Here is a 19702-nt window from a genome sequence, read left to right on the forward strand (position 1 = left end):
GCTGGACAGCCACCACTCCATCACCAGTGCCAATGGTAGACATTCCTAATGGATCACGGCATTGACTGCAGAGGAAGCCTCAGAATATCTCTCAATCAGTCTTTCCAACAACCAGTTGCAGGTGGAACTTGTGTTAATGCATCTTTGCTATCCTGCTGGACTCTCTGCTCCTTGAGGGTGAGAAATGAGCTTCTCCCTGGGGGGTGCAGTGCAAGACCAGGCACAAAAAGCCTCCAAAGGGATTTGTGGCCAGGTGCAAAGTCATGGAAATCCCACTGAGCTCGGGGGTGGGACCTGGGTTCTGCCCTATGTGTACGTGGGACGTTGCATAAGACATTGGGGCTGGCCAGCATGCTGCATATGCCTTCTCCGCGATGCCTGCTCCTGGCTGTCCTGGCGCCAGCGTCCATCCTCCAGCAGCCTCCTCACCTCGCCCACACACTGCCTTCTGCTCCTGCCTCTCAGACAGTCGCTAGGTTCCTAACAGGCCAAGTGGCTGCAGCCTCACACCCTTTGCACCCACAGGTCCCTCTGCTAGGTCACTTTTCCCTAGATCTCTGGGTTGCTGCTCCTTCTCTTCCCTGGGACCTCAGTGGACAGACTCCGATCTATGTTTGCAAAGCACTGGCATCTGTAAAAGCAAACTCTGGCTACAACTCCAGGGCAGGAACAGAGGCTCTGAGATGAGGCAGTTAAGGCAGTCACACAGGGGTAGTGGGAGGCAGTGGGGGCTTGGACCAGGGTGGTCAGAGAAGTCTAGCTGGACGTGGCTGGACTCCAGGTATGTTTGGAATCTGGAGCTGATGGTTCTTGCCAGTGGATAGGTGTGGTGGGAGAAGGTCATGGTTTTGGTAAGAGCGCCTGGGTGAATATTGACTGGGCTTCCCCCGCCCCCACTAGAATATAAGCTTTATGAGGGCAAGAACTGAGTCTATCTTGTTCCCCAGGGATCTCCAGCACCCATCTAGTTCCTGACACACAGGAAGCCCTCAACAAATATCAGTTAAATAGATGAAAGAATAAATAAGGTATCTGATGACTTATGAGGATTTTTTTTTAGCAGACAAACTAAGGATCCTAATCCTGAGTAGATGGACTTCTAGGGAGGAAAGGACATCAGAAAGATGATGATGGAGGCTGGAGGAGAGATAAAGGAGGATGGGGAGGGGAGAGGGAGGAAGAGAGAAAGGAATTGATTAAGGGAGGAGGAGAAGGAAGAGGGGAGAGGAGGGAGGAGGAGGAAGGGGGAGGAGATCAAAGGAAGAACAGAAGGAGTAACCACAGGAACATCTGCTCTGAGCCTCAGTTTTCCTATCTGTAAAATGGAGGTAATGGTAGCACCCACCTCAGGGGATTATTGTGAGGATTAAGGAAGGTCATGCACACAGGCACTTCAGCTCTGTGCCCGGCACACAGGAGCCACTTTCTAAGTGGAGCTAGTATTATTTCCACTTCCAGTTCTAAGAGCTCTCTTTGTCCAGCCGTCTGCAAACGTGCTCCTGCTGAGCACCCTCCCAGCCCAGCCCTCCCACCTGCTTGTCCTGTGCCAGCAGCGGGTCGGTGGAGGTGGAGGGGAAGTGGCGCTAAGCCCTGCAGGAGGGGTGCTCTAGGGGAAGCCAGGCCCAGCCCGGGGTGGAGGCTGACGGGTGCTCTTGAGGTATGAGGCCCTCGGTTTGTTTGTTATCACAGACGTGGTGTTGTTCTTGGGCTCCCCCACCTTCTTCTTTATTTCCCTTTATTTTATTTTAAAACCTGGAAATAAAAATTGATGGGGAGCAAATTGCTCTGGCCTGCAGCTCTGTGCTTAACTGAGTCGTAGTGGGGGAAGCAATTACGGTATGTCCCAGGCTGTCAGGGCGGCCGGTGGCTGCCTGCACCGAGTGCCTGGCACCACCTGGTGGTCCCTGGGGCCTCTTGCTGGGGAGATGCCTGGAGGAGGGGTGTGGGGCTCCCCTCAGAGGCACAGGGATAACCAAGGTCATTCCCTTGCTGAGTGCCGTCTGTGGCCCTGGCACTGTGCAAGGCACTTCACCCAACCAGTCCCTAATCCTTTTTTTTTTTTTGAGACAGAGTCTCACTCTGTCGCCCAGGCTGGAGTGCAGTGGCGCGATCTTGGCTCACTGCAACCTCTGCCCCCTGGGTTCAAGCAACTCTCGTGCCTTAGCCTCCAGAGTAGCTGGGATTACAGGTGCCCACCACCATGCTTGGCTAATTTCCTAATCCTTAAAACAACCAGAAACACAGGGGTCACATTCCATTTTACAGGCAAAGAAATTGGCCGACAATAACTGCAAAAATAGTAGTAATAGCTTACTGATTTAATTCTTACTGGGTTCCAGGCATTATTCTAAGAAATGTACACATGTTGACACATTTAACTTCCCTATGAGACAGGTACTAATACTATCTTCATTTTATGGACTAGGAAAGCGTGGCTCAGAGAGGTTAAACATGCCTGAAGTCACAGTTCCCACACAGTGCAAGAAAAAAGACCCAGCAAGGCCAGAGGTTAAAAGTCCAAGGATGGTGTAGACAGGGAGTGGCAAGGGAGGCAAGGGCCGAGAGGAATCTGGGGACCATGAGTCAGTCAGGGCTTCCTGGAGGAGGCAGAGCGGAGCTGCAGCCGGAAAGACAGGCAGGGCCTTGACATGCAGGGGAGACAGCATTCCCGGCGGGGAACTGAGGGAGAAGCCCAAGGAGGCTGCAGTCCAGGGTGGGTGGTTCAGAGACGGCTCGGGGCACAGAGAGAAAATATGAAAGCCGGCATTGGAAGAACTGTCAGGTCCCCATGGCCAGCCCTTCACGTCCTTATCAACATGTCCCTGTCACTACTTAAGACATCTTCAAGGGTGTGTAATGGGTTGAATGGTGACCTCCCAAAAGATAGATCCATGTCCTAACCTCTGGGACCCACGAATGTGACCTTATTTGGAAAAGGGGAGTTTGAAAAAAGAATTATGTGGAAGATTTTGAGAGGAGACCATCCTGGGTTATTTGGGCAGGCCATAAATCCAGTGACAAGTGTCCTCATAACGACATCCAGAGGAGAGGCACAGAGAAGACGCATGCAGAGACGGGAGTCCTGCAGCCACAGGCCCTGAACGCCTGGAGCCTCCAGAAGCTGGGAAAGGCCAGGCAGGATTCCCCGCTCAGCCTGAGGAGGAAGGACAGCCCTGCCAGCCCCTCCATTTCAGATTTCTGACTCCACAGCTGCAGGAGAATACATTTCTGTAGTTTTAAGCCACCCAGCTGGTGGCACCCTAGGTAACAGATACAGGCGGTACCCAGGGAAGGGGCAGGGGAGCAATATGCTCACAATCAGAAGGGACTTGGGCCCTTTCTGGGGCCAGTTATTAAGTTGGGATGATGTGATAGAAGAGGAAAAGGGGAGGGGCCTGAGAAATGTGGGGACAGACACGGTGTCTGAGGCTCAGTTAAGCGGGACCTTATGAGCTGAGGAAATGAGAGAAGGGGGCAAAGACAGTCCAGTCAACCCCCTGGGGGTGCAGTGAAACCTGGGCCGGTAACGACGCCTCCCACCATGACAGCATCTTCCCAATGTCCCCACCACAAGACATAAGTCTCACACCCTCCTTCCTCTCCCCTGCCATGTGGGATACGAAGGTGTCAGGCAGCCCCCGGTCTAGTGGGAAGGTGCAGAGAGGATACCTGGGTGGGGGCTGGTCACTGCCTATGCTCCAGGGACATGTCCTCACTCCAAGGTGACTTGGTGCCTGGCAGGACACCCCCTACGCCTGTCACTGGCGGGCGCTGATTGGGCCGGCACATGCGGCTCGCTAATGAACCATATTGATTCCACATTCTTGTGTTGTCTCCCTAAATGGCAAGCCACACATCTGACAGATTAAATACCCACACGATTGCCCGCCTGACATCTCCGTCACTCCACCCGCAGGTCCCTGATGAATTTTACAGCCCCACGCTGCCAGAAGAAATTAAGGTCAAAGTCCCACGCAGGAAGTATAAATCACCCATGATCTCTGAGACCAGCAGAGGGCTGCGGGCCCAGCCCCTCACTCACCTGGGCCCATGCAGCCCAGGGCCGCACCATGACGGTGCCGCTGGGTTCTGTGTGTGCGCACAGGGTGGGAGGGGGCACACTGGGTGGGAGGAGGCGCGCAGGGTGGGAGGGGTATGCTAGGAGCACCCACGGCCAAGAAGCAGCCCTCACTCCCAGTCCCCTGACATTTAGGTTTCCTGACTCCTCTGCCCACCCTGCCTCAGTTGTCAGAATGTCCTAACGCAGGCTGGAGAAACCCATGGAGAGAAGAGCCGCCTATCGCATTTATTTGCTTCCCAAGGAATCCAAAACACTCTGGCCTCAGTGTTTTAAAAACGTCCCCGGAAGGTGGAGAGGGCCCAGTAACATTCTCCCCATTTTGCAGATGGAGAAATGGAGGCGTTCAGAGAAAAGGGGCTGGCCCGAGGTCATTCAGTGAGTCAAACGCCTGAATCTTCTGACTGCCAGTTTGTAGGTGGCGATACAGTGGAAGCCTAAAGGGCTCTTTTGTCCTGGCTTTGTTCTCCTTTTAGGTGGGTGGGTGGCATTCTTCTGCAGGAGGCTGGGCGGGCAGAGGGAGCGCTGGGCCTGGGTTCAGCTTGGATGTCAGCTAATCGAGTTCAGTTTCTGACTCATCATGTCTCAGCCCCTTGGTTTTGCCAGGCTGTCAGGGAGCAGTTCAGTCTCCATGAGGGGGCTGCACTGCCCCACGGTTAAGGGAAAGAATTTTGGCATCTTGGAGACAAGGGGGTTCGTGCCTCCATTCTGCCCCTTCCATGGGGGTGCGGTCTGACACAGAGCTACCTTCTCTGAAACTCAGTGCTCTCATCTATAAAATGGGGAGGCTAATTTCGACCTCACCAGGTTGTCATGAGGCTTTGATAACACACGTGACAGGAGCGCAGCTTGGCACCAGGCCCTCAATATTAGTACCCATCATTTGATTAGCACCTGGTCTGTGTCAGGCACTGGGCTAAGCACTTTACATGTATGATTTCTCTCAAGCCCACATAATTCTATAATGAACTATCATCACCCCCACTTCCAAAACAGGAAATGGAGGCACACAGAGGTGATCTGGCAGAGACTAAACAGCCATGCCTTCCCTAACTTTCACAAATTAACAGAAACTGATTTTTTTTTTAAGGTGGACACAATGCTACTTGGCTAAAATGCTAAATTTCCCAGCCTCCTTTGCAGCTAAGCACAGCCACATGAGATGAAATTTTGACCAGTGAAGTGAGATGAAAGCAGAAGTTTGCAAAGTACTTCCAGGAAGTATCCTCAAAAGGGAGGGGAGGTTCCCTTTTTCACTTCCTCCATCCTGTAGCTTAAGAGACAGATGTGATGGCTGGAGTTCTGGCAACCACCTGGGACTGTGAAGATGAGGAACACACCCTAGGGATGGTGGAGAAGAGAGCCAAAGGAGCCGCCCAAGGCTGCTCACCTATATACTGCTTTTACATGGGAGAAAAATACACCTTGATCATATTTACACAAGTGTTTTTGGGGTCTCTGTTGCTGGTGGCTGTACTGGCTCATTGTTGATACAAGTAACCTATTCAAAATCATAGCTCAGAAATGGCTGAGTCAGGCCAGGCGCAGTGGCTCACTCCCATAATCCCAGCACTTTGGGAGGCCGAGGGGGGCAGATCACGAAGTCAGGAGATTGAGATCATCCTGGCCAACATGGTGAAGACCCATCTCTACCAAAAATACAAAAATTAGCTGGGTGTGGTGGCACGCACCTGTAATTCCAGCTACTCAGGAGTTTGAGGCAGGAGAATCGCTTGAACCAGGGAGTCGAAAGTTGCAGTGAGCCATGATCACGCCACTGCACTCCAGCCTGGCAAGAGAGCGAGACTCCATCTCAAAAAAAAAAAAAAAAAAAAAGGAAAGAAAAGAAAAGAAATGGCTGAGTCAGAGTAAACCTGGGTGGTCTAAGTCTGGAGGACAGGGTCTTTATCCCTTTGCTCCCTGTAGTGAACACTGGAGAAACAAAGTTGATACTACCTTCCTCCTCCTCATCAGATGGTGAAGCAGAGAAGGCTCTTTCTAGAGAAGTTCAAACTTAGTTTAGTTGAACATCTATCCATTAGTTGGTCATGAAATCAATCTAGTGGTTCATGGTTAGCACTTAGAAAATGAAATCTAGCAGAATTAAATCAGAAAACACTAGAGTGTATTATGACATGTATCCAGGAAGTACTGCTTTGCTGGAGATAAGTGTCCGTGTGAGTATGTGTCCTGGGTTATGAAATTAAATGTCGTTTTTACGACAGGCATATGGAACTTTGAGCCACTCCAGAAACAAGCTGGTAGGAGCCACAGCTACTATCCCCACTACAGAGATTACAGAGGGAGATTAAGCCACCTCAAACCCACAGGCCCAGCTCAACCTCTCCCTAAACCTCTGTGGGGCCTCCACCCACCTGCTCTAGGCTTTCTCCCAAATGTTCCCTGGACAAACTCGCATGCCCAGTTCCCAGTGGCTGCTTCTGTCACTCTCTCCCCTCTCTCCCCTGTCACCTGAGTTCCAGGGCTCATAACCTTCCTAGCTCATGGCACTGGTGGACTCTGAACGGGCATTTGGTCTGCAGCATTTACAAACTCATTCTGGCCCTGGCCACTGGTACAGCTGTCCATTGTCCCCTGGCCCAGGGGGTCCATTTTCTTCGCTCTGGTGTTCTCTGAGCGATTGTCTGAGCAGGAACAATCAGCAGCGAACCTACTGAAGGGTGACTTCTGACAGGCGCAGAGCACAGGGCGTCACAGGCTCTCTGTGCTGGAGGTGACTGTCTACAGGCACAGTCACGTGTTGTTGGAACAGGGGGCCTTAGAAAGTGGTCCAGCAGAATCCCTTCCTTTTCCAGATGAGGACGCTGAGGCCCCTGGAGCCATGGACCTGCTCAAGGTCACCCAGGGAGTGAGCGGCTCCCACCTTGCAAGTCCACTTTCCCTGGACTCTGGAGACAGCCGACTCCAAAAGGCTGGAGCCCAGCTTGGGAGGTGGGCCCTGAGGGTGACTGGCAAATGGAGGGGAAGTCAGGGGCTTTGGAGTCAGACCATCTGGGGTCTGAATCCCGGCTTGACTGCTCACTAACTGGCTGGCCTGGGACAGGCCACTCACCTCTCCGGGTCTCGGCTTCTTCTACACAATGGGTACAGAAGAGACAGGGAACGCCCTGTAAAATGTCTGGCATTCACTAAGCTCACACCGCTGCTTCACCAGGCCGGGGGTGAACACAGCATCCTCTTGTTTTGGCAAAGGGGCAAAGGTTAGCCGCAGACAGAGCTGCTCGGTCAAGGATGGTAGATTCTGGAGGTGCTGGTGACAGAGGCTGTGGAGTGCTTCAAAGGTGGAACAGGCAGTGAGGTCTTAAATCAATTTGCCAAAAATCAATTTGTTGAATGACCAATCAGCGGAAAACCATCAGACCTCACACAAATACACAAGGTCCAGGATAATTCACTTCCCAGGCAGAGGCGGGGGCGCCCCAGCCGCAGTGGAGGAAAGGCAACAGCCTGCTGTGCTCTCTCTCTCTCTGTCTCTCTCTCTTTCTCTCTCTTGTTCTCTTTCTCTCTTTTTCTCTCTTCCCTCTCTCTTCATCTCTCACTCTCTCCTCCCTCCCTCTCTCTTCCTCTTTCTCTCTCTCTACCCCGTCCTACCTCTCACTCCATGCCATTTAGGTTTCACAGACAGATATTTAGATTAAAGAGATAAACACAGGCGAGGGGCCCTGCGGCCTGACAGACAGAGGAACTTCGGTCCCGTCAATCACAGACAGCCAGCTCAGCCTCCTCCAGCTCCCACCCCAGGCCCTCTGAGGGAGATGAACAGAAGTGCCCGTTAAATGGGCCCAGAAGTACATCCGTAGACACCCCCAAATGCGGGGAGAGTGTGTCCACAGAGGCCTTCCAGGCCAGCTTGGGGGCAGGGCTGCAAAGACCTACCATTCACTCTGTGTGTGTGTGTGTGTGTGTGTGTGTGTGTGTGTGTCCCTCTCTCTTTAGACTCCCTCTTCCCCTCCCCAGGCTGCAGATAAAGAATTCAATTTTCTTTTAAACGGTGGGGAAATTGGAAGAGATTTTGTTCTGTTTAAACACAGCTGGAGTCTCAGGTCTCAAGGGTTTGAGAACAATGAGATCAATTAAGATGCCAATGGTGGGGGTGTCAGGAGGGGGTGGGGAGGGAGAATACCAGGCAGGGGTTGCTGGCGAACGCGCTGGAAGGGCTGGGCAGGCTCAGTCCAGCTTCTGATGCTTCTCGGGCAGAGGCGCAAGGGCTGTCTTCCCTGCTCTGACCAGCTCGTCCTCTTGGTTTTGCTAAAGCCTGCGGACCGGGCCTGCCCCTCGGGCCCTGTTATCATCTCCCAGGCTTACTAAGAATTCATGTTGGCAATTTTTGTCATCAGCTTTATACAATGGTAGAATCAAGTCGATTCTGGCCTATGACCTGGCCTATGACCTGGCCATACATTATTTCACAGCATTGCTGAGATAGGAATTACTCTTCCCATTTTATGGAGGAGAAAATGGAAACCCAGAGCCCTTCAGTCACCGGCTCAAGGCCAACCTGCAGGCAGGAAGCTAAGGCAGGACCCCAACCCGCCTTGGGCCTACTTGCAGTCCTTTCCACTTGATATTCGGGACGGTGCAGTCAGTCAGGCGGAGATGGAGACGCATGCACCTTGCTGGCCTGGGAAGGAGAAGAGTGAAGCAACTCCAGCAAGGGTGGGGAGAGGAGGGTGGAGCAGCAGGAGGGATCTGGACTTCCACTGTCCCCACCTGCAGGTTGGAGCCTCATCCCTCCCTGGCTTCTTGCAGTAGCCTCAGGGCGGGTCTCCAGCTTCCACCCCGATCCCCATCCATCCCCTACCCCAGGCCTATTCTCTACTGAGGAGCAGCGAGGAGACCCATCCTCAGGGCTCTCCTAGACTTGCTACCCACGAGGGGCTCCCGGGCCTCATCACCTCCCGGCCTCTATGCCCCTCCTGCTCTCTGCACATCCACCAGCCAGGCTCTTGCTCAGAGCCTTTCACCTGCATCCCTCACCTGGGTTACTCTTTCCTGGATTTTCAACCTGGATCCCTGCTGGCTTCCTTCCAGGTTGTTTCATCTCGCTTTCCAGGAGAAGCCTGTCCTCCTGCACCACTTGATATAACAATGCAGTAGCAACCCCAGCCCTGCCACTCCCTGCCCCTGCCCCTGCCCCTGCCCAGTCGTATTTCCCCACACCGCTCATCCCCACCCCACCGGCTCCGACTTTCCTTGTTCATCATCTGCCTCCTGCCCCTGGAACAGACAGGGAACTTGTCTGGCTCACCACTGTCATTCCAGGCTTAAATAGTCACTGGATTTGCATCTGGAGGGCACCCTTTGTCCCAGAGAGTGCATAGTTCTGCTCTGGGAGGGGAAGGAGGACAGCAGACAATCCAAGGAGACGCAGGGGCTCCCAGAGGGCCAGGAAGGCCCAGGGCACCTGGCTCTGACCAGCAGCAGCCAGGGAAGCAGGGTCAGCTCCCACCCACCTGTCTACAGGGCCAGACTGAAAGGCAGGGCAGATTTCAGTCTTGACCTTGGACTTGTATGCCCTGATTAGGACTAGGAGGCCCAGGGGATCCTCGAAGCTGGTGGCCATTACACCTCCCTACCCTTGGCCTGGGTCCCTGGGCTGGGGTCTGCATCCCCAGAGATGCTTGACCTATGAAGCGCATTCAGAAGGCCTCCAGCCCATCTTCTCCTTGGACTCAGCAGGAGATTAAGGTCTGGAGAGGGGAGAGAATGGGACAGGGTTACACGGCAAGTCAGTGGCCTGGAAGCCAGGCCTTGGGGTTCTCTGGCCGGCAGTCTTCTCGGTGACATGCTTGTCACCTGAGGGGATGTTGGAGGAGCATGGCACAGAGAGTGAAATGTGGGATCATGAGGCTTCAGGCTTGGACAAACATCTCGGTTGCCAACGGCCTGGGTGGTTTTGTATATATAGTGTACCCTCTCTGTGCTTCATGTATCCTCATGAGGCCTCTGTTAACCTTCTCCTGCCCATATCCCTTCCTCCAGCAGCTGCCCTAGATACCCCAGACCACCCCAGACACCAAAGTAGGAGTCCAGCTTACTTTGTGTTGCACACACCAGGGGTGGGGCCCCCGAGATAGAGAGAACCTGCCTGGGGAAGGTTTTCAGTGGCGTGGGGAAGAAGGAACAGCTGCCAGAGAGCCCTTGTACAGGGGTGGGAACAGCCGCAGACAGCAAGACACACAGCATGCTGGGGCCCCAGAGAAGAGGCAGAGGAATTCCAGAGAGGGGACACATGCCAGTTACCAGGAAGAGAGGGCTTTTTAATGCTGCCAAGGGGACTGGCCCTTAGGGTCAGTAGGTTTTGATCATCTCAAATAGGAAGGAGGGAGAGGCAGGCAAGTAGCAAGCAAAAACGCCGTGGCAAGAAAATGCTGAGGGTTGCAGGGGTGTGGAGGATCTGGGTGGGCAGGAGAGAAGGGTGTGAAGGGTATGGGGGCAAGGGTTGGAGAGCAGCTCAGGGCCAGGTTGCAGAGGCCTTGATTGCCAACCCAGGTCTAGAAGGCTTGAACTCCACTGGCCAGGGAGTGCCTGGGGTAGCAGGGATCACTGTCTTTTCCTTTCCCAGTCACTGAGAGCTTGTCCAAGGCTGGAAATGGGATTTGCAGGCTTCCCTTCTGCTCTCCTGCTTCCTTCTGCACCCTCCAGGAGGAGGCGAGGGAAACTGTGGAATCACGGCACTGTGCTCATGCGTGCCCGCTCAGAAGTGGTATGGAAAAGTGATCTCTGAGTGACTCTGTGACATTTACATTTGTGTAAATTCTGGGACATTCTTCCCATTGACAGCTGGGGAGATCTGTCCTCTCCCCTTGGATCTGGACTTGCCCTGGTGACTTAAAAATCAACAGAATTCAGCAGAAATGATGCAGTGTGACTTAGAGGCTGGTGACTTAAAAATCAACAGAATTCAGCAGAAATGATGCAGTGTGACTTAGAGGCTGGTGACTTAAAAATCAACAGAATTCAGCAGAAATGATGCAGTGTGACTTAGAGGCTGGGTCAAAAAAGGCCACGCAGCTTCTGTCTGGCTCTCTTGGGACACTCCTCCCCCAGAGGCCTCCCCTGGGGTGCGCCTGCTCAGAACTCCCATGCTGGGAGATGCCGGGACACGTGGGGAGGCCACATGTAGGTGCTCGGGCCACAGTCCAGCTGCACTCACCCTTCAGCCGAATGAGCCAAGAGCACAGGCATGGCAGGGTGAGAACACCGTCAGAATGGATCCTCCAGGCCCTCTGTTTCCAGACTCCAGCTGGTCAAGTCACCTCAGATCCCAAGGAAAGAGAAAGCCTCCCTGCCGCACCTTTTCTGTATTCCTGACCCACCAAATCCATGAGCCATTTGTATTAAAAACGACTGTTGCTTTATGCCACCAAGTTTGGGTGGTTCCTTACGCAGCAATAAGAACAGAAGCAAGCTCTGTGGGAACAGAAGGCCCCAGCACTTTAGCCTTTGCTGACTGTTAACTGAATGTAGGGATGGATGAAAACCATGGAGAGGCACTGAGTTTATTTGGGCAGAGGATGATGAACTCCTGTGCCAGGGCAAGCCACGTAAGCTGCAGGGCCCAGGGCAACACGAGCACGCAGGGCCCGCTGTTCAGAAATTATCAGAATTTCAAGATGGTGACAGCAGAGCATTCAACCAAGTTTGGGGCCCTTCTGAGTCCACGTCCCCAGACCACTGCACAGGTAGCACACCTGGTAGCATGTATTCTCTGCCTCCCTCCGAAGAGTCTTGGTTCTCACCTGCAAGCTTGTTTAACCTTTCTCCGTGTTCTGGCCCTTGAGGCTAGAGTCTATGTGTTGGCTTCCCAGGGTTGGGCACAGACAAAAACTCAACCAACGCGCCAACTGAGAGGACCCAGAGTCCAGGAAGTCACAGCCAAAGGCAGAAAATCTAGGAACTGAGAGAGCTAAGCTTAAATAACAATGCTCTCTGAAGCTCCACTGACTCCCAGATAAGACAGAACAAACCTTCAAGCTGGATAAGAGTAACAGTAACTGTTCTAGCAATCACACCTGCCATTTACCCAGTGCCTTCTAATACACAAAATGCTTTAAATGCCCCATCTCTTTTCACTGTGGGATAAATATTATTGTTATTCTCTCCACAGCACACTCTGGAGACTGAGGGTCAGGACACAGCTAAGCACCTGCCCAGGGCCACAGAGACAGCAGGCAGCAGAGCCAGAATTTGAAGCTGGGTCTCTGGTTCCAAAGCCTTGCTCCTATAGCAAGGTTCCCTCCTGCAGTAGTAGATACAGCTGAGAGGCTTCCACAGATGTTGCAGAGCTACATGTCCTTCTGCTGGGGGCCAAGGGACCAGGGAGGAGCTGGGGTTTGCCCCAGGGAGCACCAAGACTAAGACAGGCAGTGAACTGGCTTCCTGGATCATCTGGCTGGGTCATTAGGTTTCCAGCACCTTGAGTGGGGCCCATGTTAGACTTCTTGGATTCAGCAGCACGGAGGGACAGGGGTGATCTCTGAGCCTGAAGGCTGGGGGTGTCCTGGCAGTCACAGAGCAGGGGGAGAGGCCCTGCAGCCTTACAGCTAGTGGAACAGGCCTGCTGCATTTGAAGTCCTCCAGGATTGAAGCTTGCCTTCACCAGGGCCAGCCCAGGGCAATGACATCACACCCACCTTTTCCTTGTGGGGTCAATGCTGTGGGTGGGAGGGGAAGGAGAGATGGGGACAAATAGCAATGGGGCTGACATTGATGCAGCAGGGCTGTCTGCTGATGTGGCAGGGGAGGGAGGCTGGCCTGGACCAGGAGGAAACGCCAGTTAGCTCTGGCAGTGGGAAGTGACGTCTTTGGGAATCTTCCTGAGACTTCCTGATGGGAGCTGAGAGAGGAGGGGTAGGGCAGGAGACAGGCTCTAGAGGACAGTGGGTGGGTGGGGACCCTTGCAGGGTGGGTGGCTCGTTCATGTTGCTGGGCATGAAACTAAACAGCAAGAATGGCTCCTCTTTCTCTTTGGACAGTGCAAATTGGAATTAAAGCCTTACCAACCCAGAAGGGCCTGAACCAGCCCCTGGCCCAGTCATCTTACTGGGACCCAGAGGTTCAGTGACTAGCCAAGGTCACCTGGCTGCCTGAGGCAGGGCCACAGTTCCGAGAGTGGTGTCCCTGCCCAGGGCCCAGGTTCCCTGGAGGCTCAGCCAGGAGGCCAGGCATGACTTGCTGACATTTCCAGTGTGTGTTCCTAGCCAGCCTCTGTGCTGTGTCTTCATGAATCATTTCATTTGACTCTCACAAAAATCCTCCAAGGTAGGCACCTAACAGGTTGTCTCCCACAGCTCACAGAAGAGGAAACTGAGGCCCAGTGTCTCGTCCAGGGTCCACTGCGGCAGAGCTGGGCTTGTCCACAGGCCGAAGGGGTGGTGGGCAGCCAGGTGAGACCCTGAAGGCCAATGATGAAAATACCCACTCCTGCCATCTGTAAGACTTACCTATTTACACCACATCACTGCACTGGGTCTCCCGACAGTCCAGCACTGTGGGCTGGGCAGGTACTACTTTCCCGTTTCATAGGAAGAAAGCCAAGTCCCAGAGAAGAAGTGACCAGTTCACAGTAAGACAGGATTGCAGGGACTCCCTGGATGGCTTGTGGCCCTGCCCAAGATGCTGCCAGTCTCCCAAGGATGGGCTGGGAAGAGGGGGCAGAGAGATGAGAGAGGAGGAGGCCTTTTGGCCACCTCCAGCCAGTCCTGTCTGTCTGGAGCTGAGAGGTGGAGCTCTAGCCACCGGCTCAACAAACCACAAGCTGGTCCTGGGGCCCCACACCTGCCCAGTCAGGACTCTTCAGGGCCTCTCCTTCTTTCTTGGCTTCCTCCAACTGGGGAAGAAGCTTGTCTTGTCTGAAGTCCATCTTCTGCCCATTTCTGCCATGCCCCACCCCCTGCAGGAGGGAGAGAAGGCCTTGGAGCTCAGGGGCGCTGCCACCCTTCCTCAGCACACTTCAGCTCTTCCGCTGCCCAGAGGACATGGAGCTAATAAATATAGGGACATATGCCCCATGCTGCAGGAGGCCAGGCTGGCTCCTCGCACATCCTAGGTACAACCTCTGCCAGCTGTTTCCCAAACACCTGCCACCGTCACAAGGATGGAACAGGCAAAGGGGTGTGGACAGTTGGATATAGGCCTTTCCCACTATCAGAACAGCATCCCAATGGGCACACGGCGGGGAGTATCAATCTGGGAAGAAGAGAAATAGCCAAGCCTCTTGTGCTTCAAAGGAGCAGGACCCCACTTCCCTGCACATCACACACGCCCCTCACTGCACTCCAGCCACAGGGCCTTTGCACATGCTGTTCTCTCCTCCAGGGTTTTCTTGTTTTGTTTTTGAGATAGGGTCTCACTCTGTTGTCCAGGCTGTAGTGCAGTGGATCATGGCTCACTGGAGTGCAGTGGATCATGACTCACTGAAGTCTCAACCTCCTGGGCTCAGGTGATCCTCTCAACTAAGCCTCCACAGTAGCTGGAACTAAAGGTGTATGCCACCATACCTGGCTAATTTTTTTTTTTTTTCTTTTTGTGCAGAGTTGGGGTTTTGCCATGTTGCCCAGGCTGGTCTTGAACTCCTAGGCACAAGTGATCCACTTGCCTTGGTCTCCCAAAGTGTTGGGATTCCAGGCATGAGCCACTGTTCCCAGCCTCTTTTCTCCAATGTTATTCCCTATCTGCCTTCACCAGTTAATGCTTACTCAAATGCCACTTCCTTAGGGAAGCCTTCCTGGACCCCAGGCAAGGTCAGGTACCCTGTTGGAGGTTCTCGTAGCTCCCTGATCTCTCCATCACAGCAAGTAATACTTAATGTAAAGATTCATTTTGTACTTAGTCCAGCTTTCCTGTAAGACTGTAAACTTTATTATATTTGTTTATTTATTTATTTTTGAGACAGAGTCTCACTCTGTCACCCAGGCTGGAGTGCAGTGGTGCAATCTTGGCTCACTACAAGCTCCGCCTCCCAGGTTCATGCCATTCTCCTGCCTCAGCCTCCCGAGTAGCTGGGACTACAGGCGCCAGCCACCACACCAGGCTAATTTTTTTTTTTTTTTTTTTTTTTGTATTTTTAGTAGAGACAGAGTTTCACCATGTTAGCCAGGATGGTCTCGATCTCCTGACCTCGTGATCTGCCTGCCTCGGCCTCCCAAAGTGCAGGGATTACAGGTGTGAGCCACCGCGCCCGGCCGACTGTGAACTTTATAAGACTCACATCACCATGTGTCCTCAGGGCCATGTGCCTAGCACATAGCAGGTATTCAACAAACATTTATTGAATGAGTGAATGAATAAATGATTAGATTACTCTTGCACCTCTTGTACTGCCCAGTAGTACTCACAAACCCTGCCAGGCCCCAGACACTGGCCAGGCTGCAGGGCTGCCCCAAGCCTAGCAGGGTCCCAGGATAAGACACTCCCTGGTCTTCTCATCTGACTTCTATTGCCAGCTCAGGAGGCAGGACTGGAAGGTGTGAATCACAGAGCAGCCTGCGATATGAGAGAGAACAAACCACACAACCTAGAGTATGGGGAGCCACCAGCATCATCCATGCATCAGCACAGGCACATACATGTACACACACGTGTGCACATATGTATGCATATAGTGTGCGCACATACCCAAATGCATGTAGTTGTAACATGCATGTGCACAGGCACACATGCACACACACGTGTATATTACATACACATACCCCTGAGTATACACAGCAGCGAACACATGTACATGCACAGGCACAAAAAACATGCCTGCCTACACACACCCCCATACACATCCCACAAGCATACCTCACATGCCTGCCCACATATACACACATGCATCCCTGCACATCCTTCCTCTGTGTGATCACCCTTCAGAGCACATTCATCCTGAACCCTCCCTCCTTCCAGGGAGCCTTTCCTAATGGAGACGGCTCTGGGCTGCCTTGGTATTCCTGCTTCCCTGAGCAAAGTGCTCGAGTATCTCTGAAGCGGTTTCTCCATCAATGAAAACACACACAGCTCTGTCCCCGGAGCAGCTTAGGGCTCAGAGATGTGAAAATTCACCTGGTGGTGCCACAGGCCCTAAAAGTCTTGAGTGTCACGGAAGAACACACTGCCTAGAGCGACCCTGGGACCTGTCCCCGCGGGTACCGCAGACAGCACTTTCCAGCTCCTCTCTTTACCCTCAGCTCTGAAGGTTGCTGAAAGGGCTAGGCTCGGTGGTCCCACATAGAACCTTCTGGATGGGCGGCCTCGTGGTTAAGAGCCTGTGGCTTGGGAAATGGAGTCGCTGTGTGAATCCAGTTTAGTCACTTACTAGCCCTGGGGCCCTGAGCAAGTTACTTAACTCCCCGAGCCTCATCTGTTTCCTCATCTGTAAAGTGAGAGTAACAGCACCTACTTAACAGGTTAGAGATACAGTTGGCCCTTGAACAGCACGTGTTTGAACTGTGTGGGTTCATTTACACGCAACATTTTTTTCAACCAAATTCAGATGGCAAATACAGTATTCCAGATATGCAAAATACCTGTATACATACAGAAGGTGGGCTTTTTGTACGTGTGGGTTCTGCCAGCACAGACTGTGTGCGTGGGGGTGTCCCCACTCTTTTCCTGCAACCAGTGGAAGCTCATTTTGCTGTAACTGGGGGCCGTAAGGTCCAGGGAGCTGGGAGGTGAGGAAGTCTGGCCCTTCTACCCCTGCCAGGACACCTAGGCTGGTGGTGACAGCCCTTCCTATTCCAGCTTCCTCAAGTCATGTTAAATGACCACCTTCCCCCAGGACAGGTGACTAGTCACTGAAGCAGGGCCACGCCAGGATGGGGGCTGGGGACGCTCTGCTCCTGCCTTCAGTGCAAATTAAAACATTTCCTTTTCTTCATAATTTTTTTCCTGACACAACTGCCCATGAAACATTTTAATGACATCCCAGAAAAGGTCAGGGGGAAGGAATTTCACAGTCCCTGAGCAGGCAGCCATAACTTCAGCCCCTCTTATAGCAGAGGAGTGGAGAGATTGGGCTGACCCGGGTCTGAGCAGAGAGCTGCCGGGTGAGGGAGGCCAAGAGCAGGGCAGGGCAGTGTGGAGGTTGTGGCCAGGAAATACCTCGGGGAGACTGGGAGAGGAAGGGGGTTGGGTGGGTCACCCAGGATGCTTTTATATCCCCTTTACAGGAACAGAATTCCAGTTTAGTCACTACTAGCTCTGGGGCCCATTTTGCAGATGAGAAAATGAAGGCACTAAGAGTGGCATGGATAGGCCAGCACGTGGGGTCCCCACTGTCCCCCTGCAGGGCCTGAACTCCTTTAGGCATACAGTCCCGCTGTGAGAGCTGTTACCTGATGGAATGGGCCCTCACCCTTCATGGTTTCATAAACCCTGGGGCTGGGAGCTTGAGAAGGTGGTGGGTGAGGCTTGGATGAAGGAAGCCAGGAACCCAGGGAGGCTGGCCGGATCTGCTCGTTCCAAGCGACTCACAGAGGAGGCTGAGCTCAGGCCCAGCAGCTGCCCCAGTTCTAGATAAAAACCTGGCATGAGGGGCTCGGCTCACATTCACCAAAGCCTGCTCCCCAGTGCCAGCCCCAAACTGGACTAGGCCTGACACAGCTGTCCTTGGCACCACCGACTGAGGGATGCCCCTTCTCACACTTCATATCTCCTCCCTGCTCCATAGGTTTTCCCCATCCCTTTCCAAGGACCATGGGAACTTGGGACTACAAAGTGAGGAAACTCTGTCCCAAGCAAGAACGCCAGGGAGGAATCCCCTGACACCCACTGAGCCTGGATCTGACACTAGAATTCTTTGCCGCATGGTCCCAGAGCTGCAGGGCACAGAGCCTCCCCTCCACTCCCTGAGGCCTCTAAGGCACAGGCTGTTGGCTGCCCTTTACCCAGTCCTTCGAAGGTGGGTGGTAGGTAAAGACACACACTTTGGGTCCAGAAGGCCAGAGCCTCTGGCACTTGCTCTCTGGCTGGGCACTGAGAGGCTGGAGGAGGGTCCAGGGGGCCTCAAGCACCTGGTGATTTATCGTAGGGAGTACCTTCGTGAAAGCTGGAGGAATCATGAGCTAGAGACGCGGGGGTTGGAGGAAACAGCTGCTGCAGAATTATTGTTTTCGTCTGACAGCCTGACTAGCTAAACATCTGTTTGAAATATTAATAACTGTCAGATGGGAAGGGCCTGGGGGCTCAGTGCAGTTTCACACCATCTGTCTGTAGAGTAAACACACTTCAGAGCGGGGTCTTGGTATCACAGGCAGTGTCTCTGCTTGGAGTGGGGAAGGAGCAAGAAATGGAAGCAAGGACTCTGGGGGCCCCAGGTGTGCAGGGAGGAGAAAGCAGTGAGTTAAACTCCATGACATCTATTGAGCACCGACTATGGGCAAGACTCTGAGCTTGTGTGGCACACATCTACCACTTGGATCTGCTTAGCATTCAATCCCTTGTCTTAGAATAGAAGCCCCTCCCCCATTCTCAGCCAGTGTGATTCAGGCGGGGCTGACCCCAACCCCTGGGTCCACTAGGGGGAGTGTGATCCCTCCCCCGCATACCAGAATCACGATTGGTTCCAGGATGGCCCAACCAACTGGGCCGATGAGAATCTGCTGGAATTACTGCACAAGAATTTTTCCCACTAGGGTTGATAAATTGGTAAGAAGTCAGCCTAGATGTGCTGGTGCCCCTCTTTGCCAATACAAAAAAGCAGAACCTAGTGTTGAAGACCGAGCCCTGCTCAACTGAGTGCCTGGATGCAGCCACGCCTGAAATCACTTACACTTTTTCTTTTATTTTTTATTTTTATTTTTGAGACAGAGTCTTGCTATGTCGCCCAGTCTGGAGTGCAGTGATGCAATCTCGACTCACTGCAACCTCCACCTCCTGGGTTCAAGCGATTCTCCTGCCTCAGCCTCCCTAGTAGCTGGGACTACAGGCACAGGCCACCACACCTGGCTAATTTTTGTATTTTTAGTAGAGACGGGGGGTTTTGTCTTGTTGGCCAGGCTGGTCTCAAACTCCTGACCTCAAGTAATCCGCCCACCTTGGCTTCCCAAAGTGCTGGCATTACAAGCGTGAGCCACCGCGCCTGGCCTGAAATCACTTGTACTTTTGAGTTACGTGAGCCGATCCTTTTTTGCTTGAACTACTTAAGGGTTTCTGTCCCTTGCAAACAAGAGTACTGACAGATACAGATGACACTGGGAGGGCCCCTTGTCAAAGGACAAGTCCAGCCATGGGCAGCTAGGGATGCCCAGGCATCCCCCTGGAGCCCGTCCCTCTCTGGTGCCTATGCTCACATGGAGAGGGTCGCCCTTCTCAGAGATGGCCGGCACCTTCCCACCCACTGGAGGGGGCTTCCAGGGCTCCTGGCCCACCCTCACTGAGTCTCTCTTGGGGAAAGATAGAAAATCAGTGTCCTCAGTCCAGTCTCGTCTCCCCCCAGGTTGGCTCATTTTCCATATCGCCGCCTAGACCAAGGGAGCCCCACCCTGAAGAGTCCAGAAACTTTATTTAATACGCCAACAAACACAGCTCAGGGATTTGGGGGCGCCTCCTTCCCTGATTGCCCAGGTCCCTTGGACAAAATCCCTCTGGATGCCTTACCGCAGTCGGCCCCGGAGAGCT

At 53.3% G+C, this 19702-nt stretch overlaps 1 protein-coding gene across 1 annotated transcript in view; it reads right to left on the reverse strand.

The window, feature by feature from the left end:
• The window catches only part of CDH23 (cadherin related 23), a 422351-nt gene that overhangs the window by 149841 nt on the left and 252808 nt on the right, over positions 1-19702 (reverse strand). The gene's annotated exons all lie outside the window — the stretch shown is intronic.

Source organism: Macaca mulatta, chromosome 9, assembly GCF_049350105.2.
Source record: "Macaca mulatta isolate MMU2019108-1 chromosome 9, T2T-MMU8v2.0, whole genome shotgun sequence".
In the NCBI taxonomy this organism is placed as follows: domain Eukaryota; kingdom Metazoa; phylum Chordata; class Mammalia; order Primates; family Cercopithecidae; genus Macaca; species Macaca mulatta.